We start from the raw sequence: 25,802 nt of genomic DNA on the forward strand, positions 1-25,802 counted from the left end.
GAATAGCCCCTATAGATCATTAAAACTGGTAAAAAGCAAATAGAACAAAATGAGCAAACACGTAACACAACGATAAACGGCTCAAGGACAAGAAACTACTTCTGCAGTGGCGTACCAACTTGTTTTAGAGTGGGGGGACAGACCAACCCCCCCCTCCCCCAGCGTCGGGGGGCCGTGCCCTTAGTATCTCTCGGGCGCCGCCAACCAGTGTTTGCCCTGCTCAATGGTACCCCCCCCCCCCTTCCAGTTGGTACTTTCATGTCCTTCTATCAAGGATGGACGAATGTGGAGCCCCTAAATAATTCACGCTTAAAGGGCAAATCCGAAAATTTCGGGATTATGAGTGATTTCACATTAAAAAGCACTATTAAAAGGTGTTATTTGCTTGGCGAAAAGGGGGATATCTTTTGTGAAATCTTACTTTAAACACGAGCAGACACCGAAACTTGGGCTTCATGGGGCAACACTGGCCTCGGCCCGCCAAAACCATGACGACGCTACCACGTGGTACGACCGGTCGCTTGATCCTCTACGGGACGTCGGGCGGGATTCGGGTTGGCCACCGTTGGGGCAAGCGTGTGCCAGGCGCAAGTGTCGTCTGCACCGCAGTCTTCATCACGTTTTGGTGTCTCCGATATCCTACGTCGTCTGCACAACTGCGCCATCTGCCTGCGCATGCGGTCTGAACAAAATGAGACACAATAATCCCAAACGTCGAGACGGCGGTTGGGACGCCGGGGACGGCTCCCAAGGCTGAGAAGCACACTGTGCCGACTCCCCTATTCACAAAGATTTGTACGGGAATTTCATTTCCAGTAAAAAATTATTTTACTGGATTGGGGACTCTTTTCACTTTTAGTAAAGCCGGAATTTACTGGAGTGTCACCGGATTTTTTACCGAAATCTGACCGCATTTTTTACCGGAATGTCGCCGGACGTTTTACGGGAATTCTATTTCCAGTTAAAATCTATTTTACTGGATTATGGGACTCCTTTCACTTCCAATAAAGCCGGAAATTACCAGAAGTCACCGTATTTACCGCATTTCACAAGAACTTACCGTGTTTTTTTTGTTTTTTTTTTTCGGACGTCAACGGTGGGCACTTAGGAAGAAACCTGTGAGCCGTGGGTGGTATATGGTTACCAGATGCTGGACGATTCGGTGACACTTACAACGGTTAGTCCATATTGCCCATAAAGTTCCATGTATTTATTTCACAGGATCGATACCAGTGAGGTAATCTGCACAGCTCTAGACAAAAGCAATCAGTCCAAACAGGAACAACCGAGTTCTTTGTCGCAAAATATATCTTTCAAGGTTCTCACGATGCCGCTGGGTAAATTTTTAGATATACGATAGTTCAACTAATAATACCGAGCAGGTGCACCTTTCGCGAGTGCTCGTAAAAGAAAATCCGATCTGAAAGACACGCCTGTGCTTTTGCCTCTGCTGCTCGCAGCCCATGACATCTTGAACGAAATACTTTTGGAGACTCGGCAGTAGTCGAGTTAGGCAAATGAAACACAGCATCACGCACCCAGGAGTTCGCGGTACTTTTTAGATACCGATCGTTTTGCCAAACCAGCAGATTGGTTTACTTCGTGCAGATTTTACAAACGTCGAAGACTGCCTGTAACTGTGCATATGCGCACGGAGGAATATATGGCGTCTTCTATTTATGCGCCTCGTGCATTCAACTACCCATCGAATACACTTATCTCCCTGGGAGGCAGTTGAAAGATATTATTCACGTCGCTGAAGATTTCATCTTACCGTCGGGACGGTAATCAGCTTCTTCTCTTTCACAACGCCATTCGTTCAATCCACAGCACAGCAAAATGGCGTCGCTTTGCCGCCAAGGTCGTGGTACAAAAAACAAAACAACGTACGGTTAACACCGCCATACCTCGCACAAAAATGGCGCCGTTTCACAGCAGACCTCGGAATCACGCGGGATCATGGGAAGGTAACGGTCACGTGTCGCACCCGGTTCAATTGAAGCGAGGGCAAAGAGAAATGTTCCGAGGGAAAGGGCATGGGCGAGGAGGAAGATCTCTTCCTAATTTCTCACAATAGTCTCTTTCAGTATATAGGGCTCTTACGCCTTACGTCAGAGCCGTGTATAGACCTTATATATCGTCAGTATGGGCGAAAGCATAGTTTTGCCGTCGCTACACCTGTGAATACATTTAGGATATAAGCGTAACCGTCACCCACTCTCGTTTAACCTCCCCTACATTATTATTTTTTTTTACGGTTTACAGCATGAAAGTCTACCTAAAAGTACAGATTAGGAACGTACATGACATCACTAGCCCCGCTAACAATGCGAAGCACGTAGCGCTCCCGGCATGCGTTTCGCGGTAAATATTGCGGTTTCATAAGCTGCCGGGGCAACGGCAGCCGTACGAAGTCCTTCATATATAAAAAAGAAGTTTTGGTATCGTGCATCTCCTTTTTTTACTCAGTCATTTGCATAGACCCTTTTGCTGTTTAAAAACATGAACTGCCGCTTGCGTCCCAGGCGACTTCCGGTCGCACCGTCTTTGCAAGCCTGTTGAGCTTGCTTATGACACCAGCTTTAGAAAGCAGAAATGCTACACGGACAACAAAGTTGCAGATTTAACGAGGGCCTTCGGCTATACAATATTACATCTTGGAGGAGGCAAGTTGGTTTACAAGAATATTCGAAACATTTTAACGTATTTCGCGCTTCTTCGTTGTTTTGGCGTTCGCCTGGAGAATTGTTGGTTAAACGTTTTATCTACATTTCAAGCAGCGGTGTTAAGGTGGCCTTTGTTTATTCTTTTTCATAAACCGGAAATTCTCTGGGACGTCAGACTAAAGCACCACGTGGGATGGCGTTGGCCATAAAAAAATACTTCACAGCGTGGATTGGAGCCCCAACTTTTTATTTAATAACGTCACTTATTTTTTAGACTAATATAAAAAAAAAGCATGAGTGCCCTTCTCCCTCTCCCCCCCCCCCCCCCCCCCCCTTTCCCGGTCCTTTGAAGCGGCGATACATTAAAACGGAAAGTTGGGCCGTTCCGGTTGTTTGTAAAGGTCTTGAGTTTAGGAAGCTTTCCGCCGCCGGTTGTTTGAGCCTCTGCTTGAGACGGACGCTATTGGCCCTTCGGCGAAAATTAATATACTCTGCCGCAGGGGGTATGCGGCCTAGTATGGGGGTTGGTTGACAAATAGCGCTCTTATATCCGTACGACTGATAAAGCGTAGAAAATTCCGACTGTTGCGGCGATCACTCAAGCATGTTAATATTCAAATCTCTTATGAAGCTTCAGCCGTGACTGCCTGAAAGCACGGATACCGGGCAACAAGCAGACTTGCAGAATGCGTCGACCTTTGCGCGCGAGCAAAGGTGGGGCCCACGAAGACTCTTAGAGTCATGGTGCATCCGGAGTGATTCATCGGCTTGCAACTCCAACCGAGGCCCCGTTCCCTACGTGTACGCGGACCTCTTTAAATGGGATTTCTGGTGGGCGTTTCTCTCATTCCCGCCTCGTGGCTTCACTCATGATGTCTCCGTAAACGTGCGCTTACATTGTTATATTTGTTACGTAAAGTCCGTGCAGTTTGTTTCATCAATAAAATCCCCCCCCCCCCCCCCCCCAAATAAGTCTCAATATGTTATCACGAATGAAGCGAAAAAGATTATCTAGATTTTAACAAAACAGGGCGTATGGCCACCATGAGGGCGATAGATGACAAAGAACGTTAACCGCATGTTTGAATTTCAGAACCTCGTAGTCATCAATAACTGCCGTAAATTCATGGATCATGGTACATATCATAGGCTTTTCAATATACCTGGACACTCCGCCCTCTCGTTTTGAGGTAACAAATAACTTATCATTTCTATAGTTGGTTAAACTTCCAGTACTATCTTCCAGTACTATCCGGAAATGACAATCTCACGTTTGTATTTTCGCTGTGGCTAGCGTTACGTCCGGACGGAGCACTGAAACGCGTATACCTAACCCTCCCCCCGCCCTCCTCTCTCTCCCCCGTGAACCTAGGGAAGGCGGAGATTCGGACGTAACTTGGGTTACGTCGGACGTAACGCTAGACACCTCGTTGTATTTTGACCCTGGTGGCTGTATTTTTCGGTATAAACGGTCCTCTTTGGCAAGCGCTCGCAGAGCAGCTAGCGGAGAGCACGTGACATCCGACGGAATCGTGACGTAGTTCGTCTCGGGACGAGCAAAGCTGCGGCGAGGCTGAAGTCGAGAGGATGCCCTAGTGACCTATAGTCGTTCAAGCCACCGAAGCGGCTGCTTTTGTGAGAATTTCGACTGGCGTTTTATTCTTATAATCTTGTAGAGGGACAATAGGGATTTCTGGGCACACGAAAGAGATTCTTGGGGAGAGGGGAGTTCCTCTTTCTTCTCTTCTCTCGTGGTGGCCGGAGGTGCGACAGTTGGATGGATGGATGGATGGTAATGGCTATACCCTTTGTGACGGGCGGCAGCTTGCGCCACCTGGCCTAACATTTCGTCATCCCTTTTTTTTATTTGTATGAATTTCGTTAAAACAAACACCCCCCCCCCCCCTTTTAAGGTGATTCCATTGCTTAATTTTATCTGTATTTTTTTTCCCTAGTTCTCTTCCACCAATCTTCCAATCTCCTCTTCGTTACCGCGATTCTTTCCCTATCTATTCGTCCATCCATGTCCGCAAAAACCCAGTGAACCCTCCAAATCTGTAGTCATCCCCCCCAAGAAGGTGGGACGAAGCCCTGTGCACCTTAAAATTACATGTTCTGTGGTTTCCCTTTTGCGGTTGCATACGTCGCACAGAATGTTTACTTCCTGGAATTTAGCCCTATACGTTTTCCTTCGTAGCAACCCCGTTCTAGCATCAAACCGCAAAGCGCTCCCCACTGAATTATCATACAGCTGTTCGTTCTTTATTTCTTGTTTTTGTGCCCTGTATATTGCTAAAGCTGATTTCCCCTGCATTCTCTCTTCCTACAATTTTCTCTCCGTTTCCTTTATTCCCTTTTCTACTGATATGCTCTGGTCGGCTCCATTTCGTTGAATGCATTTAAATCTCAGCTTGTGGGTTCGGTTTGTCCACTTAGTGTTCATACTTTTCATATATAGATACTTGTACACTTTCGCTGCCCACTGTTTATCCTCGATTTCAGCTAGTCTTTGTTCAAATTTTACTTTACTGATCGCTTCTCTACTCTCGAAAGATGCCTAACCGGTATCCCCCTGTACTCCCTCATTTGGTGTATTCCCATGTGCCCCCAATGCCAACCTACCCACACTCCTTTGCTGTATCTCTAAACCTGCCTGGATTTCTGACCTCATACACAATACCGTGTTCCCAAATGACACTCCTGGCACCATGACTCCCTTCCATACACCCCTAACGACGTCATATCTATTATAGTTCCATAGTGCCCTGTGTCTCATAATAGCTGAATCTCGTTTCCTCTTCTTTATTACAATATCGTCAGGGTCTTTTAGATACCGTTTTCCTTCACTTAACCATACACCCAGATATTTGTACTTGTCTACGTGTTCTATCAATGTGTCCTGTATCTCCAGGGGTTCCCCCTTCTCGCCGTTGAAAACTAATATTCCTGAGTTGTCCCTGCTGAAATTTAGTCCTAAACTGTCCCCTTCCCTGCAGCAAATCCTAATCAGTTCCTGTATTGTCTCACGACTTTCTGGATACGAGTACAATGTCGTCTGCATACATTAACCCTGGCAATGCTTGATTGACTTTTTGTCCTTCGTCCCTGTAGGCCAGGTGAAACCTAGGTTGCACTGCTTTAATCTTTTTTCCATCTCACTGAGGTATATCATAAAGAGCAGGGGAGACAATGGGCAACCCTGTCTTTCGTAAGTCTTCTTTTTATTGCTGCTGGTCTTGTAGTTTCGGCTTCCCATGTTATAACCACCATATTCTCCGTATAAACCCGTTCTAGAAACTTAGCCACCGGTTCCCCCTAGCCTATATCTCTTCAGTTGGTCCCAGAGTTTTTCCTGATTCACATTGTCATATGCCCCTTTGATATCCAAAAATGCTACCCATAATGGCCTTTTACTTGTTATTGCTATCTCTATGCACTGGGTGATTACGAATAAGTTATCATCTATTCGTCTATCCCTCATGAAACCGTTTTGAAGCTCCCCCATAATCTGCTTTCTCTCTGCCCATTCTTCCATTCTTCTTTTTACAATTTGCATAGCTAGTCTATATATTACTGAAGTTACTGTGATTGGTCAGTATGATTTTATCATCACTACCTGTCAAGGTTCCTAGACGGGCATCACAAACGATGCGTTAGCGACATCCACCAGGTGCTCTTTGCTAATCGTTTAATTCGTTTTAAACTTCCTTTTCATGTCTTTCTCAACAAGATATTGGTGTGTCCGATGTGATACTGCTCCTCTGAACACATATAGACAAAAAAAAAACTTTCAGCCTTTCCACTCTGGTAAAGAAGGAAGACCAGCGGAGCTGTACAATGGAAAGTAATGGCCGGCCGCAAGTCGGTAAGCCATAGTGGAAAGGCTGCCGCCATCTATGAGTGACAGCGGAAACCAGATACGTGGCTTGCCGCCGTCGCTTATAGATGGCGGTAGGTGTCCAGTGTTCGGTGTCTTCATTTCTTTGCGGGGAATACGATCCTGGGGAAAGTAGCCCTGAACAGCTCCGCTGTAATAAACGTCTAAGGTGGGCGTCTGGTGTCTCAGCTGTAGATGAGCAATTTATCCAGTGCAGTACGACTGCTAACTTGGGGTCTTTAACGTGCACCACGTAGCTGTAATACACGACCGCGCGACGGTACGATGCTCATCCAGATCGAAACGGCAGTGGGCGGCGATTGAGCCCAGGATCCCTGGGTTCTTCAGCGCGAGCTTTCGCTCTACGTGCTCCGAGCTGGTGTGCGCTAGCCCACTCGGCCACCGAGGCAAGCACGAACACATCGCGGGCTTTCACGCTCGTCGTTTGTGTTCTCGTCGGTTCGGTCTGAGTTTCGTTATACTCCCGTAGTGAACAGCCGGCGCAAGATGAAGTGAAGGACTAAAGTCCTTTTATCCTGGGAAAAGTGGCGCCTTTTATTGTTGTGGGAGTTCTCGAGACACGTGCCGCGCGCCAATTCTGGGAAGAACATGGCGTCTGAAATCTATACTTCGTTTCACTTTATCTGCGAGCGAAGCCAAAGCTCGAAGCGCGAGGCCAGGGTTTTTGGCGCTTCTCCCCGGCTCGCGCGCTCGAGCAAAGCCTGAACGCACGGAGCTTTCGTGCTCGCGCGTCCAGTTTTGCCTTCGCTGGCACATGAGGTAAAACGAAGCATAGCTCAATGCTGCGCTGTGCCGCCATGATCTTCCCAAGGGCTGGACGTTGACGTGCATCGTGCATCGACGCACCTTGCGCTACTTTTAAAACAGGAAGGGCTTTATGAACGACGTGCTCGAGACGCAGCTTCGAGCTCGACGGAGAGCTTCGGAGCCACGCTCGCTTCGGCTGGTTCGCCCGACAGACTAGACCTTTCAAGATGTAAAATGTATATATTAAATATTACGTAGCCATCTCACTCGTTCAATCCTAAATTGATAGTGCAGTGGAAGCTGCGTGCTGGTTGGGCTAGTCGTCCGTCTAGCTTTGGCCACATGATCAGGCTTCCTGCCTTACCGACGCGCTTTGAGCGGAGTCAAGAGGCAGAGTCAACAGCGGTTTTCAGCCTCTTGTGGCTGCTTAGGGTGCCCTATTGATTGATGACCGGAGACTTCGCTGCGTTTCCGTAGGAGTTAAGCCTTTTTTTTCTTTTTTTACTTTTTCCTCTGGTCAGTTCGCTCTTTGCAAATTTTATAGAAAAAATGAACCGTCTTTGGGCAACGCTGCACAAAATTGTAGCGCGATAGGTTAAGAAACCGAATTTAAAGAGCCTGGCCGCCGCTTGAGACACAAGGTAAAGAGAGATAAGTTCTTTATTATGGAGATGTTGGTATTCTTTAAATGCACAAGGTATATATGCAGTCCTTCCAGCTTTACTCTTCTCGTTATTTTTTTCTGATGCCGTCCTCGAGCCAGCTGAGTAAGGGTCATAGTGGACAATCAAAGCGCGACGTAGAAATATTTGTAATGGAAGGCCGGGTGCACTGCAACCCTTGAGAGCCACCTGCGTTTCGAAGCGAAATGAGGGGAACATACCTAGACACACTTGATGCGAGCCGGACGCCCGATTGTCTCCAGCCAAATGGCTCGCAAATTCTTACCTGTCTAGGTATCTTCTCGGTATTGAAACCAAGGTTGCGATCACGGCGGTTCCACAATTCACAGATCAGCGGGGCCGCTTTTACGGGGACCAACATTTTTGTGCAGTATCAACACGCGCAAAGGAGCAAATCAAGCCAGGTCAAGTAGCATACAGCATGTAAACTAACGCTTCCAAGGCACTTAAGACGGCCCGCGAAAGTCGGTCTCTGAACTTATCGCGCTGCAATTTACTACGAAAGTCCAAACAGATAATAGAATACAATAAACAAAAAAAAATCATGGAATGAACATTCCTTGTGTAAAAGAAAAGAGGAACAAAAATATGTTCTGAGCAATCTACGGCGCCACTTCGCAGACGATGCCCGCGTAGGGAGAAGTGCTGCCGGCAGATGGCGTAGGCCGCGTCGAGGGAGCGCCGTCCGATTCGGGTTGATAGCAGACGATCTCGCAAAAGAACCTGCGTACGCCATCTGTCGGTAGCACTTCTCTCTACGCGTGCATCGTCTGCGAAGTGGCGCCGTAGATTGCCCGAAACAGGTTTTCTTTTTTTTCTTTTCTTTTTTCTCTCTTTTCAACGAGGTAAATTTATTTCTTGATTTATTGTCTCTAAACTTCCACCACCTGCTTGGACTTCTGTAGTATATTGCAGCGCTATGCATTGAGAAAGCGATTTTGGCGGGCCGTCTAAATTGCCTCGAAGCGTTAGTTTACATGCTGTAGTTTACGTGAGACGCTAGGATTAGGCCGGTCCCGCCACGAAAAGAAGCACCCGCTCAGCGCTTCTGAAAGCGCGTACTTGCGACGGTTGCTTCCTGCAAACTAGGTCGGCCGGGGAGATCTTCCAGTAAACAGCTCGGTGAACGCACGACTCGCACTTCGTAGAAACAAACGAGCTCAATGAGTTACGCTCGTTGAGCACGCCGCAAACGCTGACAGCCACGTTTGTTATCGCTTGAAACCGAAGGGCAAACGCAATCTCGGCATAATTCTGAAAAGGCTAACGACTCTATCTAGATTATTTGTTTCTCAAACATGTTGTCTATAAAAATGATATTACGGCGTGGAGGTACAACTTTACAGCGAACATTTCACACGTCAGTCATCTCTCCAACGAATGAAAGCCGGAAAGAGGTGCTTAGCTATAGAAGCGTCGGCCGGGGCCTAGAGCGGAATCAGCACCCACACAAAATTGCGCCTAATTGCGTAAATATTGCGTGGAAAAAAAGAAAACAAAAAAACTTATTTCTGTAAAAATTTAAAAAAAAAAAATGACGTGTCCCATTTAAGCTTTTCTTTATAAAAATGTTTCATTTCAGTGTGCTTTTAAGCAGCGACCGTACTGCTGATGCATCATACAAAAGAGTGTACAGACACTTGGCTCTTTGTATGAATGTCCCATCGGCCATACACCAGCCGGCTGCAGACATTTTCGAAGCATCCCAGTGTGCGAAACAAACATGCATCGGCAACTCTCTCTGGACGCGCCTCGTGCCCGCAGATAGTTCTGTCGTCATGGCTGCAACGAACGCAGTGGTGTTGTCCGGGGATTTGGAGTTCCAGTGGCTTCTGTCCACCCTGCCTGCCCTTGACGGCGACAGCGTTCTTCGACACTGGGACAAAGGGCGCCGGCGTTGGAAGTTTGCTGCGAGGGAAATGCCTGGCCTGCGACAAAAATTAAACAAAAAGAAAACAATTGGCGCGTGTGCATGTTTATACGGCCTAGAACTTAGTCTGCCTCAACGAACTAGGCCCGGACTAGGGCTTGGATACGGAAAACTCCATTTCCACGATAAAGTTTACTCTCTCTCTCAACGGGCGACTTGTCTCCCAGCTTTAGATGAGAAATTGACCCAGTGCAGTACAACCGGTAGCCTGGGGTCTTTAACGTGCACCACGCAGTAGGGATACACGACCGCACGCCGGTACGATGCTCATCCAGATCGAAACAGGCAGGGGTGGGGATTGAGCCCAGGATCCCTGGGTTGTCCAGCTCGAGATTTCGCTTCACGTGCTCCGGGCTGCTGTGCGCTAGAGCCACTCTATGTGGCAGCGTAGCTGCCAGAGTAGCGCCACGCTTTTCCCTGCGCCGCCTCTCACGGCGATTGGTCACACGCAGTATCATTGCAACGAGCCGAGCTGGCACCGTGCCCATAGCAACCGATTGACTCTTCGTCACGTGACTTCGCAAGAGCCGTGAGGTGGCAGCGCCTAGAGCTGGTAGATACGAGTTTGTTCGGTGTGCGGAGTCGTGATGTGCTGCTGCTTGCTGACGATTTCGGACTTCTTCGTGCTCTCTGATGCAGGTATAACGTGAAGATCTGAAAGAATGAGACTTTATACCTTTTCTGTGCAAGATCGCTCTGGATATTAGCACCTGTGCGACAAATTAAGTCACATCGCTGTAGTGGTGCTCGGATTCCCGGATGTGTTCGAGAATCGATAAGGCTTTTAGCATGCAATTTTCGCATACTCTTGGCTTTGTTTCAACGTTGGAGTGTCTGAGAACCGATGCGATATGTATGAGTCGCAAGTTGGGCCTTGTGGAAGTTGTTTCAGCCCCAGCTAACCGCATAATCACAGAAACGTTTAGCGAGGAAGCACTTGCGATCGTTAACCCTTTGTTTTAATCGACGATTTTACAAATTGGCAGTTCTGAAGACTTTGATATAACGTGCTTTCGTTGCAATGAATTGCATTTTATCGCAGTGTTTCTTGGTTTCTTTTTTCAAGTGACGAGCTGGCGTTTGCTCGGATGACGTATATGAAATGACCGGTTATGTAACAATGCATGAGCACATACTATCAAACTTAGACGCTCAGGGATGTGTTCGTTTTTGTAATCAACAAGTTACAGACACAATTATGTTTTACGTGTAATATTTATTTTCTGTTGCTGGGTCCGTTTTGTGCTCATTAATGTCAGTGTGCTATGATGTTATCATCATGTCTGTATGGTTCTAAATATCCTCTTTGCAATGCCTACGAAGGCCAAAATGACGTCAGCCGACCCCAGCTCACGCATTGGACACGAAAACGGCGTCACTCGGACGTATCCGCTCGTCAACAATCAATTCGTCGACGAATATTTGAATTCGCGTTCGTGGCCAATAAGTGCAGTGACGGAACTTATTATCACTTGCGAATGCCAAGTTCTATGGTGTGCTCAAAAAGCACGGTAGAAGCTTGGGATCATCGCCCGGGTGTCCTAGCATGTCTCGACCGCGTGATTTCACAGTTCGCTTTTGAGTTGAGGATTACAGCTAAGAAAAAAGAAGTTAAAAAATAATTTCATGGTCCCTTTAACACGGATATGTGTGCCACACCAGATAAAAATATTGACATTTTGCATGTCGCTAAACTTCCGGACGGCCACTTGGCCTGTCGGCAAGAACGACTTCATATCCGGCGTCCGTCCCTTTTGATGGCGTTAACAATCCTCTGGAAACCACCATGCTGTCCTTCTTGGTTTAACCTTGTCCACTTTCCATCGCCCAAACGAGGGTGAGACCGTCTTCGACGTCGCTCCTCGCCAGTCGGTGAGATAATCTCATCCTGAATGAATGATTGGGTATTGACGAAGCATGATGCTAAGCATATATTCGCTTACTATGGGGCAGTCGAGCAACAGTCACGTCACGAGGCAATCGTCCTGTCGTGGCCGGCGTTTTCAGAAAGTCCGAAAGTACAAGGACGGTACGTACGTCTCACCAAGCGGCCGCCATCCCGGCGGCGCGGAAAACCACTCGCCTTGTCCGTTCACCTACGACCACCTACGATGCTCAGCAGCTCTCGTCGCCCGACAGTCCCCAGGCTGCAAATCCGTCTTACTTCACAAAAGAAATAGACACCGTTCCTCCTGAGGCCCGTATCGTACCGCCATGCCGAGCGTCTTTTAACACCTTCAAGTAGACGAATGGAGATATCAACTAGCAAAAAATTGCCGCCCGGCGTCGCTAGCAGCACGGTTACCATGGCAACCTCCAGGCCCAAAATGGAAATCATTATCGGCGCTTCTGACGTCGTGCATCTAGATAATTTTGCGTCGTGTCGCTACTCTGGCAGCTTCGCTGCCATATAGAGTGGCTCTAGTGTGCTCTAGACCACTCGGCCATCGATCTTTTTTTTTTTATTGGAATATTTTGAGAGTGAACAAAGATTCACAATGCACGATACATTTCGCTTCAGCATGTACAATAGTATATTGATGATGTTATTGAGGATGACGATAAAACGCCGCCTGCAAGGTTTTGAGAGGCGGTGAGAATAGACCCTTTCCGAAATTCAGTGCCATCTGGTGGCTGAAATGGCGGTTTAACTTTTGCCATACGAATGGCGGCAATGAACCCGTAGCCTGCAGTATTTTATCGGGCACTTTCACTTATGCATGTCAACGGCAGACGAGAATAAACTCTTCGCTATACAGGTATTTTTGAATCATCTCTTCAAGTGTCGATTCTCATAAAGATGCAACCAGTCAGAACGAAGCGCCAGCCCAGACAGACGCCTTGATAAAGTTCTTTAAGTCAAGGGGTTTTGAAGTCGATTTTGTCCCACTAACAGGTTCACTGGGCCCGAATTAGAGAAATGAACGCTTACGCAGCGCTTGCATTCAATTCCGGCTTCGCAACCTGCTAACGTCTAGAATGTATAGGCCTCGAATCCTCAGCTTAGGAGTATCTTCAACATGTTCCTTCATCAGTAAATAGAAAGACGCCATTGGTATGGCACATATGCCATTTTTCATATGATGATGATAGTGAGCAAGGTGGCCAGACTAAATTTCGGAAAGGGTCTATTGTTCAAATCCTCTGATCATCGACAGCTCCAAAAAGGCCGGCAACTACTCCAGTTCCGGACATATTGTCTGGTACACAGGTTCTATCAAGTTCATATTTTCAAAGAAATACTACCATACGGGTCGGGCATCTAGATCCGCGTGACGAACTGCCATCCTACATCTCCAAATAGCATGCATGCCCAGTAAAAATACGAGGTCATATGGGAAAGGCGTCTCCTCCACAGACAAGTAACGTATTCCACGAGCTGTGAGCGGTAGGTCTTTCTGAGGGTGCGTTGGAGCACATCCCAGAACAGGATAGCATTCCAGCAGTCTAGAAACACGTGCTTTACCGTCTCCGGTCTCTTGCACAAGAAACAATCCTCGCCCCATAATATAAACATACCCATTTTCGCTAACATGCCTTTACTGGCAGCGTGTTGGTATGTAGTTTAAAATAAAAGGCTTTCACAGATCCGGAAACTAGCATTCTTTTCACTCGGAAAGCTCAACACGGTCAGCACTGTCGGAGAACAAAGAGCGGTATACAGTGGGACGGGAAACAGGCCTTCAACAAGATCTCGCGTCAGACGCTTTCATGTGGCAGAGTTTAAGTACTCTCTTGAAAATCGCACACTAAGAAATTGGTGCGCACAAATAACCTCTCTAAGAAAGCCCGTTACTTGGCCTTCACATGTGTCACACGTCGAAACAATGAACTCGGGTAACTCTCTGAACAACCGTACTTAGATGACAGTTCCCAGAAAAGGGTCAGCCTGGTCTCGCAAAAAGAAAAACCGCGAAACCAGCTGTCGTATGAACAAGTGCGACAAAACTAAGTCCACCCGACTTCACGCGGCGAAAAAGGTTATCTCGTCTAGTTCTTTCCCGCGTAGACTTCACTATGTACACGGCCATTACACGATGCATGCGTTGCATATGCACACTAAAGCAGTGCAGAACCTTTAACAGGAACCAAAATTTTGCAACAAAGAATATATTACGCACCGTTGCCGAGTACACACCGGGCTCTGTGGACCACTGAATAGTTTCAAACACACGCGGTGTCACATTCCAGTGTCTGTGCCAGATCCCCAAGCATTTCGCTGAGTTCGCAGCACAGGTTGCTTGGACGCAGAATGAGCTCGTGAGTTCAACAGCCGCTGAGACGCTCTCTCTATCGCTACCGAAATTCGCGACATCATCTGCGTACGCTAATATTTTAACATCGCATGCATTTAAATAGAAACCGCGTATGTTCTTACTCTTCATGACACTTAGGGGCTCAAGAAATATAGCGAACAAAAACGGGGAAGTGGGCACCCTTGCCGAACAGAGGATAGCACAGAAATGCGCTTACTTACTTGTTTTTTAATTACAAGACTAGTCATGCAGTTACTATAAGCCAAACGCAAAATTTTTAAGGTATGGGGGATGAGTGCAAAAATTCCTATTCATGTTGAAAAATTGAAGTGTAATTTATTTTGATCTAAGAAGATGTCACGCCTTGAAGCTGAGCTGGTTGGTTCAGTGCTTATAGATGGTTCCAGCTGAACATGAAGGAAGGTAGCATACAGAGTGTTTGTCTTTGCCGGGAATCCCTAAATCCGACCGGAAATTCAGCAGGCTCGTCTGCAAGCTGGGCACACAGGGATTCTTCGCCAGGCGTTCGTGGCAGGTCTGCTAGAAGCCAGCAGCGTCCCTGCGAAGACCACCGTCGCGAAGGGGTATTCACACGAGGGAGAAATCCCGGGGATTTCTCCCCGGCACGCGCATCCTACGAAGAAAACGTCAGGCTTCGCGATGTGCAAAAGCCTCGCGTTTTCATCTCGTGATACGCGCGTGCCGGGGAGAAATCCCCGGGATTTCTCCCTCGTGTGAATACCTTTTCACGCTCTTCACCATTGTATCATCATCTCTTTTGTAAATAGACGAAACTACCTCCAATTGGGCGACGTGGGCACACACTGTGTACGAGCTACCTGCCTGTCCTCGTCGCCTGCACGCCTGGAATTCTACTCAGGAGTGCAATAACCCCCTAGTGCATGAACCTATTGAACTCTCTGTATGCAACCTTCCTTCATGTTCAGCTGGCACCATACATATTGGAAGACGTTACTCGAAATAAGTCAGGTAAGTACGTTATAGGTTAATATTTTAAAATCATAACGAGTGCATTGCTACGTTATAAAATGAAATGAACGCGCTAACGGTAACGCCGCTCCTTGCAACGCGTTCCCGCCACCACTGGCAGTAGCTAAGGAAAGGGTATTGATTAGGATGTTCAGCCAGTGTCGATCCCCATTTTCGAGAGAGCTTGAGTGTTCCCCGGTGGGGTGTGCACTTTGCGACTCCGCGACGTGACCGCCTTTCCCAACTAGACACCACTCTGCGACGGACAGAACGGAGTTGTTCGGAGACATGCATTGCCAGCATCGATTCCTGCCGACCTTGCCTAGCTGCGAAGGAACCATCTCTAACTTGGGACTACAGACGTGACCTGGCTCAGGTTTCTGGCTACCTCGCTCGCGATTCTTCGATCGCGAGCGAGCTGTGTTAGCCGAGTTTGCTTGGTCGTTTTGTGGGCTTTACTCGAAAACTAAGACGGAGTTTTGTGGCATACGCATTGCATGCCCCGAAACTCCGTTTTAGTTTCTTCGTCGCTTTCGTCCTTGGCCACTCCGCGACAGAGATGGCAAGAGAGAAGTCTAGAGGGCAGGCTCACGAGAGTAATTGGGGCCTCGTTCTAACCGTAGTCTGGAATCCATGGTGTGGATACACTGCGAACAGGCGATGAATAGACCTATAGAGAGTATTCACTGGACGCCATATTTGTGGGTGCTGTTTAGAGCGCATGCTCAGAACGAGCTCACACCAATAGGCCGCTAAGACCGGCACTCTTGATGGTGCGGAATGCACGTTGCGAAAGAACTGCTGAAGCTCGCCATCGGCACGCGCTCAGCATTCGCGCACACAACTATGGCCGCTAGTGAATACTCCCTATAGCTATATTACCCAAGCATCAAGGAGAACGCAGGGATTGGTGTTCCACGCGCCGCACATGCTGGCCTCAGCAGTAGTAACTTTTCTAAAGCAAATACCTAAAACAAATGGCATCTTGCACGCGCGTTCGTCAACGCTTTATTTTTGTTATTTACTGCGAATCATTTATACGGGGAAGACGTGCGCGTGTGGCGCGTGGAACACCAATCCCTGCATTCTCCTTGATCGGTGGCGTTCGTCCTGCGCATAGCGTAGCAACAGTAGCTCTTCACACCGAGCATAACGTGCCCCCGGGCCACGGTGTAAGACACACTCTTTAGGTGAGGACACGGCGGGGCTGAACGCGCGGCGCGAGGAATCAGATAGTGTTCGTTCGACGGGCATCCGAAAGGCTGCATCATTCCGCGGCCACCGTGCCCGCGGCTGACAGTGTCGCCGGCGGCCAAACGGCGAAACCGTTTAAGAGTGAAAAAAATGATCTCGTTGCCATGACACCCAGGTACACCGTGGTCTTTCTCCACATGCGACAACCTCGCTAGAGCTCTGCGCGTGTGGAGCATGAGGTGGCACGAGCCGTCTTGTGCCGTGCCCACGTGTCGACGAGTCATCTGCCGGCGCCGCTTGAAACCATAGTGAGAGAGAGAGAGTGAAAAGCGAACTTTATCTGCACTGCGCGAGGAGCGCGCTGTCCTCACCTGAAGAGTATTACCTTACACCGTGCCCCGGGCCAAGTTCGTCGCTAGTTCGCCGCACATTCGCTCCATGGAGTTCGGCAGAGCGGGAGAACCAGTTGCGAAAAATGCGCTTGGGGTTGGTGCTGCAACAGATCTGCGTAAAACCATACGAAAATCCCACGAAAATCCGAACATAGTGAAATGGTTCCACGCAACTTCCGACAAACGGGCGTATTGATTGCAGGTATAGACAACCGACCTTTGCCGAATTACCCGAGCGTCAAATGGAATGCCGGGAACGTAGCTACACGCTCTGCGCGTGCTGGCGTCGTCAGCTCTAACTGTTCGAAAGCAACAATCTAAAACAAATGGCACTTCGCACGCGCGTTCCACGGACGCTTTGTTTTGTTTTTTTACTTGGAACCTTTTCTATAGGGAAGGCGAGCACGTTCAGCGCGTGTACCTACGTTCCCAACATTCTCTTTGATGCTTGGGTAACGTAGCGAAAGGCCTATTGCAAGCATAGGAAGCGAGCATGCCGGCCGTGTCGCGGCGGTCGCCTATTGTTCGCCGCGACCTACCGGTAGCCGCCGCAGGAGCATCGGGGAGCAATGGCGACGAACAGCACGGCGGCCAGTGTCCCCGTCGTGATTACGAAGGAATTTAAGGCAGTTACGAGTTCGGAAAGTTCCTTCGGTAGCCGGTGCCGTCGGCGCAGAATCATCGGGAGGTAATAGCAACGAACACCACAGAGGACAGAGGGCGATTACGAATCCGGAAAACTTCTTCGGTAGCCGGTGCACACTAAAAATTTCAACACCCATGTTCGTGTTAAAAGGGTGTTTTTCCGAGCTCACACCCTTCCTACACCATTTTTACATGATTTTTGAATATTCAAGGGTGTACGGAAAGGCCTACACCCTTCGTACATCTTTTTTACACCCTACGGCTACCGAAATCGTGTTAAGAGGGTGTTGCGGTGGTACACCCATGATTTCCGAATCGTCGAACTCGGAAACCGCCGAATTGCAGACATACGCGCCGACAGCAGAAGTCAAGAAGCAGCCTGCTCAATTTAGAGGATTTCGTGAAGTTCAAGTAAGCACAATGGGCAGCTGACATCCAAGCCAAGCCAACGCTCAAGTTGTTTTCAAGCCAGATGAATGCCGGCGTTGTGTACAAGTTGTTTACGTGCAAGCGACCACGAAAATAGCATCGGTTACTCACGCACTTCTGCTCAGAATGGTGAGACCACATCGGTTCTATTATGATACATTCCTTCTTATCCTGAGATGTACTAAAGCGAAGGCTAGACGTGCGAGACGGTTCGGGCTCACAGCTTTACTGTGAGCCTGTACCGTAAAGGTCGGTTCCGACACTTGCGTTTGAGTGTGTTTGTCTGCGTTGCGTTTAGAACCGAAAACGAGTCACCGGCACATCTGTGCTTCGTATGAAGCGTGGATTCCAATTCAAAGAATCATCTTGGCACGCGATATAAGCAGCAGGGATGTCCTGGTTTCTCGCAGCCGCAACGCGGTCAAACGCAACTGTTTGAACCAGGCTTTACGCGGTTGTCCTGTGCTTGTCCCTCGCGCTTTGTTCTTTCGATTTTAAGTATTCATTTTCAACTCGCTCGCTTTTAACAGTACTAGTAGATACTCAGGCTGCACGAGGGTTCGTGCAGTGCGACCATCTAGCGATGCTATGAGCTTGTGCTCGAACCTTGGCTTTAATGGGCAATCATCGGGGACATATGACACACGATGATGCCAAGTCTGTTCACGGCGGACTCTCGTGCTGTTCTGATTGGAGGAGAAGGGGCGTGTAACAAATTGGCAAATGGAACATGGTTAGCGACAGCGCAAATATATGTTGGAAAAAGTTCCGAACATTGAAGTGCAGCAGCCTGAAACTTTGGAGTTAAGCAATTAGAGAATCATTTGAAGACATCTTTAGAGGTTCAGCCTTCTCTCCCCCCACACCAATATCGAAGGCTGCTAGGATATTGGTTCAGGCTAAGCCCTCTGTCTTTCAGTCAGCGAACTCGAGCCGTTCCACCTGACCTTGTTATTTCATAACAGATATGTTAGAAAATGGAATGCAGATTTTCTTTACACGGCCAAAACATAAAGTGTTATCAAATAATACCTGCCATATTCATATTCTACATTTACAGACCGGGGCTGCCCCGCCTGTGGAGGGTGAAGATGCGAGCAGCCTCGAAGCCCACCAACAGTGGCTGTGTGCTGAGAGCGAAAGCTGGTGCCTGACGAAGGCCAGATTGATCTTCGAAAGGATGCGACTGCCTGCAAATGGCTACATGTGTTGACATTGATGGGCATATAGACTGCACAGAATGCTTATCCCTACCTGATGGATGCTAGGAGGGTATGCGTTCCATATTTTTTTACTGATCTCTACGACAATTGCTAAATTGCGCTTCCCCGTTCCGTGATTGCGGCTGCCGGACGACCATCTTGGGACACGGAAAATTAACCTTTTGGAGCGTTGCAGAGGCTGGCCGGCAGCGTGCTGAAGACATGTTTTTTGCTCGTTTGTCGTCATTGGGAGCGTTAAAGTGGCCCTGCAATAACTTTTTGACTGGTTTTTAATTTGGACCGAACCTGAGCGCATTGAACGTAGTAATTTAAAGAAACTTTTCTTTTCTCAAATTTTGCTTTATTTTAAAAGTTATAGGCAAATTAGACTTACAGAAACAAGCAAAAAATAACATCCTTCATGATGTCGTAGGTCCTGGTTTGAGTGGCCGTGAAGTAGTGAGCTCATCGAGCGCTCACGGCTGCCGCACTCAGTGTCAACGGCTCGAGAGGGTGCCACTAAAGCACGTGTTGACTAGGCTGCATGAAGCGGGCGGCCAGGGCAGCTCGCATTGCATTTGCCGCGCGATTAAAGACTAATTCGGCATAACACTTCGTTGGCCACAAACGACGGCAAACACGGGGTAAAGATCAGTTCAGAACGGGAGCCACTTCGCGCTGCCATACCGCCAAAGGGTCGCGCTGCCATACCGCCAAGCCCGCGCCGAAAGCCTTGGGAACGCTTGGAACCGGTCGGATTTTCGAGCCGGTATACGACCGCAGCGCCACCGCGTACATCCGGGACCTTTCTAAGCCCATTGTTCGTCGGAGCCTCATCCCACTACGCCTTTCTAGTATGCGCCGTTTTTTTCACCGCTTGGTGGCGGGTTTGTCGACGGGTCTTTTCTTGTTTCCGTACTTTATAAACTGCATTTGTTTCTTTTCTGATCTAAAATACTGAACAAAAACTACTTTCATACATAATTGAAACGGTTCGCGACACTTGTATTTTGTATCGACTAAAAAAAATGCTTTTAGTGGCTCTGACCAGTAGTAAGCCCAGGACCAAAGACGTCACATATTCCGCGCTTTCGGCAACGCGGGTCGCCCTCGTAGGTGGAGGAGGTTTCCGCGTCGTCCGGTTAAAATATGACTCACTGATATTTAGTTATTCTCTCCGTGCCCGCTGGCTTACCCGAACCCAAAGAGACGTGGAAACCGCAAAAGAGGTAGACGCTTAAGTATGATTGCAGCTCCCCTTTAAGTCCACACTCCTTTACTCCTACTCTGACGCTCCGAGTTTCATACTCCAGGCACAGCAACTAAACGGCGCATGGCGTACACACCAAATCTATTGACGAGCCGCACAAGCTCCTTCCCACCGCACGGTTATGACGAACCTGGCATCCCGTGGATACGGGTGGGAGAAGCCAAAATTATTTCGGTGGTAAATTAATTAAAGCCAGTGTAGAGCGGCAGGGTACAAAGTAAAAGAGACGGCGACGTTATGAAGTTTCTACGAACGTTTAAGTATTTCTGAGAGGTTTGGAGACTCGCTTCGAGCACGTGCGGGGAAAGGCACCTTGGCTGATCTATTTATTGACCGTGCAAGCTGTTTTCAGGCGAGATGCACGAACAAACCTTTCCCGCAATGCTAACTGATGCTTCGGCTTTCCAATCTAAGTATCTTTATTCGCTGCAGCTGGACTAAGCAGTTTAAAAAGGGCAGCCGTCCCACTGTCTTCTCGGCAACTTTTCTGTCGCCGAGCTATCAGCACGCTCGTTCGATAGATCACTTTGTTCTCAGGCAAGGCACATGAACAAACCTTTTCCGGAATGCTAATTGCTGTCTTGGCTTTCAAATCAAATTGTTTTTACCTGCTGGATTAACCACTAATGGACTGAAAAGGAGCAGCTGTCCGGCTACGCCTTTTGTTTCAACAATCTCAACAATGGCACAGCCATCTTGTTTGTGGACGTGACATCACGGAGCGCAAAGAAGTCACTTGTGCTCCAAGAAATGCTCGGAGCACGAAGAGCACGCTCGAGTGTCAGTCTCCGGCGGCGCTCCCCTCTGTTTAGTGAAAGGAGCGCCAAACGCTCGCAATGTGTAAACAATAAGAATTTCCTTTGAAAACGCATAAAATATTTTGCAACAGCGCGGCACCGCAGGAAAAAGGCACAACTTGTCGAACGTCGAGTCTCGCCGGTCTTGCGGCGTGATCAAAGCTTCCTTGGCCTGCCAAACTGCTGCGTCTCTGTGCCTTTTCACGCTTGGATACTTATCAAGAATCAATGCCATGGCAGAGCTTTGAAGGTATATCGTACATAGGCGTCTTCTCTATCACCCAGCTGTTCCAGCGAGTTGCTATCAATAGGAAACGAAATCGGTGGTTGCTATTATGTATTAACCATGGCTATGTTCCAAATCTACTCAAATGGATCACATGACAGCACAAATAGAGCAGTGCTGTGGAAGAAGATAGGTTTTCGAAGGCAAAAGTATGAAGCCCGTCCATATAGTTGTGTGCAATCTGTCGCCGTCGCCATAGCCTCCTACCCCTCCTTTTTCGCCACTGGATCATGCCCGCTTCTGGACTGCAAGTGCCGCAAGTTACAAATACAGTCGTAAGAGTAAAGTAAAATGCTGCTCCAGAGGCACATGCATCTTCATGCTCTTTGCACTCACGAAACAAATCCACACGGCGTTAATTCTTGATCGGTATTCAAGCGTGCGAAGACAAAGATGCAGCACTTTGGCATGCCAAGGAAGCTTTGATCATGCCGCCAGAACGGTAAGATTTGCGTTAGACGAGTTGCCCCTTTTTCTTGCGGTGCTGAGCTTTCGTAAAAATTTCCACGTGTTCTCAAACGCAATTCTCACCGTTCGGGGTTTTAACAAACTTCTTCGGTAAATGACAACGAACGAGCAGAAAACATGTCTTCAGCTTACTGCCGCGCAGCCTCCACGACGCTCCAAAAGGTTGACTGATAATCTTTGTCCCAAGGTGGCCATCCGGTGGCCGCACCTGAGCTGCAACGACCAAGCGGAGACGCGCGATCCAGCAAATTGTCGTGGAGATCAATGGTATTGCTTGCACGGCGTACTATTAGTCTTCAGAGCAAACACAAGTGTCGCTGCGGTCGCCACGTCTTGATTGGGTGAGGTGTACCGTGACGTCTGGTGACGGACTCCGCTTCGCGTTCTGGCATCTAGCTGGCATCTAGCTGGCTTCTCTGCGCCCGTTTCCTCACGATCGGAGGTTTGTGATCATGCTGACCTACTGTTCAGCGCTGCAATGCAATTTCCAAAAAGAAGCTGGTATCATATTCTACCACCCGAAAACTTCGAGATTAAAAAGAGCGTGGACAGTCAGACTAAGGATGGGAAAGGCACCGTCAACATCGGCCGTTGTGAGCTGTAAGCACGTTGAGAAGCGGGGCTTCGTTTACCCAGTGTACAAGGCGCTGGGTGAGACTTATGCTGACAGAATTTTCATAGCTTTTCCAACCGTGTTTGTCACGTTTACCCTTATAATTGGGTTATAAGTATGGAAAGCTATCGGTGGAGGCAACTCCGTCGATGAACCGCCCCCGCCCCCTCCACACGATATAAGGCGGTTGTGCAAGGGGTTGTGGAAGCGGCGGTGTAAGTGTTTCAGACACTGAAATTCTGTTCTTTGCAGATTCATGAGTTAAGCACGAGACACATGCGCGAAAAATCCATCCGATCCGACATCCGATCCGACAGTACTACTGCCTGATCCGAAAAATTTGGTCGCTTCAGGCGTCAGATCGGCGATCCGACATGCGTCAAACGCGCCAGATAGTTTCGCACGGCGGACGGATTGTCGGATGCGTCCAGCCAATGACAGCACAGCTAGCGCGAACGTCATGATGACATACTTGGTCTGTCGGGACGAATAAGAAAACGGGACGGGCGACGGGAAGCCGGACGCGTAGATCCCGCTGATCCATTCGAGAAAGATGGCCCCGGCAAAGAATGCACGCGCTAAGGAGAACGAGCTCCTAGCTTCGCTCGTGCGAGCTAAACCATCAATCTGGGACCAGAGATCTATGAACGCGGACCTCCGCTGGAGTGCTTGGAAGTTGGATCTCCTGGGCGGAGCCGAACGGATTGTTGTGTCGCTTGCAAGGTCGGAAGCGTGTGCGTGTGTCTCAATTCGGAGCGGCGTTCGGACTGTCGGATCGGACGATTCTGCCGTCCATTTGTCTCGCGCTTTAGGAGAACATCAGACCCCGCTTTGCGGGCATAGAAATGGCATCTAAGTCAAAGGCCTTTGGGCGGTCTCACTTGTAATTTTCTCCCCATGGCCCAGAATATATTTAACATGTTGCTCGAGCAGAGTGCAGCTTTTTCACTGAGACGTTTTTGTTTAGAAACAAAGTTGAAAAAAACCTCTTAATTTATTCAAATCATCAGCAGCGTTGATTGTGCGAGATGTAAATATACTGCAATGCTCCTGCAAGTGTGGTGGCATTTCTTCCTTTTCATATACCATCTGTGATTCATGCACTGTCTGCCCTGGAAACCATGCTCGGAATGTTGGTTGAAGTTTCGCCTGCAGCTACAGGCCATACCTCAATAAGGCCGCATATAATAATTCGCATTTCCTACGTAAAATGCGCACAAAAAAAAAAAAAAAAAAAAAACGAAAGTAATATGCCGACAGTTAACGCCGTCTCGGCCTTTGTAGGGCAAGTGAGGGGGTAAATTTTGTCCTCAGCAGGACGTCACCCCGGCTCGCTGTAAAGGGTCGCCTCCCAGACTTCTCGGTGCTAATACTCTCACCATACAATGCACCTGTTATTTGTTTGGCCCCTGGTCATGAAATCATTCTCAGTTTGCCATTCCATCTCACCGAGAGCCCGATTTTGGTCATTGAGGTCTCAACCGGCTTGCACTGAAGAAGTATTAGCGAGTTTGTTTCACGGCACCCGCAGCGTGGAGCGGGTTCGTTTCAGCCGGCACTCCACAAGTGGTTGCACTCTCCGAGTTCGTTTCATTGCTGACACCCCACGCGTGCATGCACTCGCTGCACCGAGAAAATCGAGATTGCGCCAAAATGCAATCCCGTCGTGCCTCGCTCCGGCTAGGCCGGCAAGGTGCTGGAGCAGATGACGAAAGTTTGTCTGCTACGATGTGTCGCAGAACTGAAAGGAAAAAAAGTAGATTTCCTGATAGAAATTGCGTCCCGCGGGCAACGGAATCAAACGCGAGCTTGAACTGTGAGCGTCTCCTATTTCATGAAGGAAGCAGTTGACAAACCATGCTTTATTTGGAGGTTTTAAGTCGCTCTGTTGCCGTAAAAACGCTGAAATATACCAGTGTGTAAAGAAATGCTCAGAACAAATGCATCAGCGGCCCCCGAGATATTTATCACCAACTTGTGCGGGTGAAAAATTGAACATTTGTCGACAAAACTGCCCCAGCAGAAACTTTGACTGCCCAATAAGCATCAGAGAAAGCTAAATTTAGTGATCTTACCCGAGGCTTGGGCAACATCATCATGTTTAACATTTACCTACTTCAGCTAACTTGCCCCGTCATATTTTGTTCGGGAAAACTCTCGTTCTCGACGCCCTCACCAAAGCTAATATCTGATCCACCTGTAATGACGATCGAAATCGAAAAGTTTTGCTGGGTATTCCAGCAGACTAGTTTTAAGGCGTACCCTTTCAGTGGTCCACGCATAATGCCATGCTGAAATGGATCAAGCTTCTGCTCGGACAGCATCATCCATTTTCTTCAGTGTAAACGGTTATGAGAATTGAAGGATCGCAACCAGCTGCTTTGTAGACAGCTGGTTGCGGAAATTTACGCCGTCTGTAACTATCCCTATGACAGCCGAGTTGCTTGAAGTCATTGCAACTATAAACTACAGGCTGCAGCGACCAACGTTTGTAGATAAACGTTGGTAGCGACTGTACTCTCGCATTCCCACCCATCACTCCGAACAGCAAGGCGCCAGTTTCGGTTTGAGGTCGGTATTCTTTCTACAACATAGATGGCGGCAGCATCAGTCTTCCGCACTTGGTGCATTTGGCGAATTCGTTTGAGTCCAGTTCTCAGTGCAACACTCTGCAAGTGCGATGCATTCTGGGAGAGAACTCGAACGGTGCCAGTGCGTGTGAAGCGAACTCGCTATAAAATACTGCTACCAGACGCATCGTCTGCTAACATGAGGGAATAATAATGAGTTTGTTTGCTACTAGGTAGGTATCATTCTCTGACAGAAACAAAACGACGAACAGACTGGCAAGTCTGTTCGTCGTTTGACGAACAGACTTTTTCGTCGATTGTCCCTTTTTGGCTCTGCGAACAGAGCCAAAAAGGGACAATCGTCTGCTATGAATTGTGTGCTGCGCAGAGTGAGATCAAAAACTAATTGAAATATGGAACATCGGCTATTTTACGGATGCAATTGTCCTGTGATTCGTTTGGCTATGCTGATTTGTTTTCTGGCTGTGTGTAACTTGACACCCACTGGTGCTAAAACAAGAGCTTGGGACAAGCACCCACCTTATCACGATACCAATCTCACTATCCGAAAGAGTATTGGATTTAATTACTGAGTGCCTTTTCCATTGACAAGAAGGCCCCAACATTTTCTAAGAACTCCAGTAGGGTTTTGTTGTTGCATCTTTATACTCGCAACTCATTCACTTTGCCAATTTCGTTTTTCTAGCCTGGCTCAGCTGGCAAGCTGAGTGGCGAGTCTGAAACTGTACCAATATTGTTTCCGGTC

General features: G+C 48.2%; 1 protein-coding gene across 2 annotated transcripts in view; it reads left to right on the forward strand.

Annotated features, from left to right (window-relative positions):
* The window catches only part of LOC8040054, a 921,389-nt gene that overhangs the window by 642,278 nt on the left and 253,309 nt on the right, over positions 1-25,802 (forward strand). The gene's annotated exons all lie outside the window — the stretch shown is intronic.

This window comes from Ixodes scapularis, unplaced genomic scaffold, assembly GCF_016920785.2.
Source record: "Ixodes scapularis isolate PalLabHiFi unplaced genomic scaffold, ASM1692078v2 PGA_scaffold13__105_contigs__length_92229423, whole genome shotgun sequence".
In the NCBI taxonomy this organism is placed as follows: domain Eukaryota; kingdom Metazoa; phylum Arthropoda; class Arachnida; order Ixodida; family Ixodidae; genus Ixodes; species Ixodes scapularis.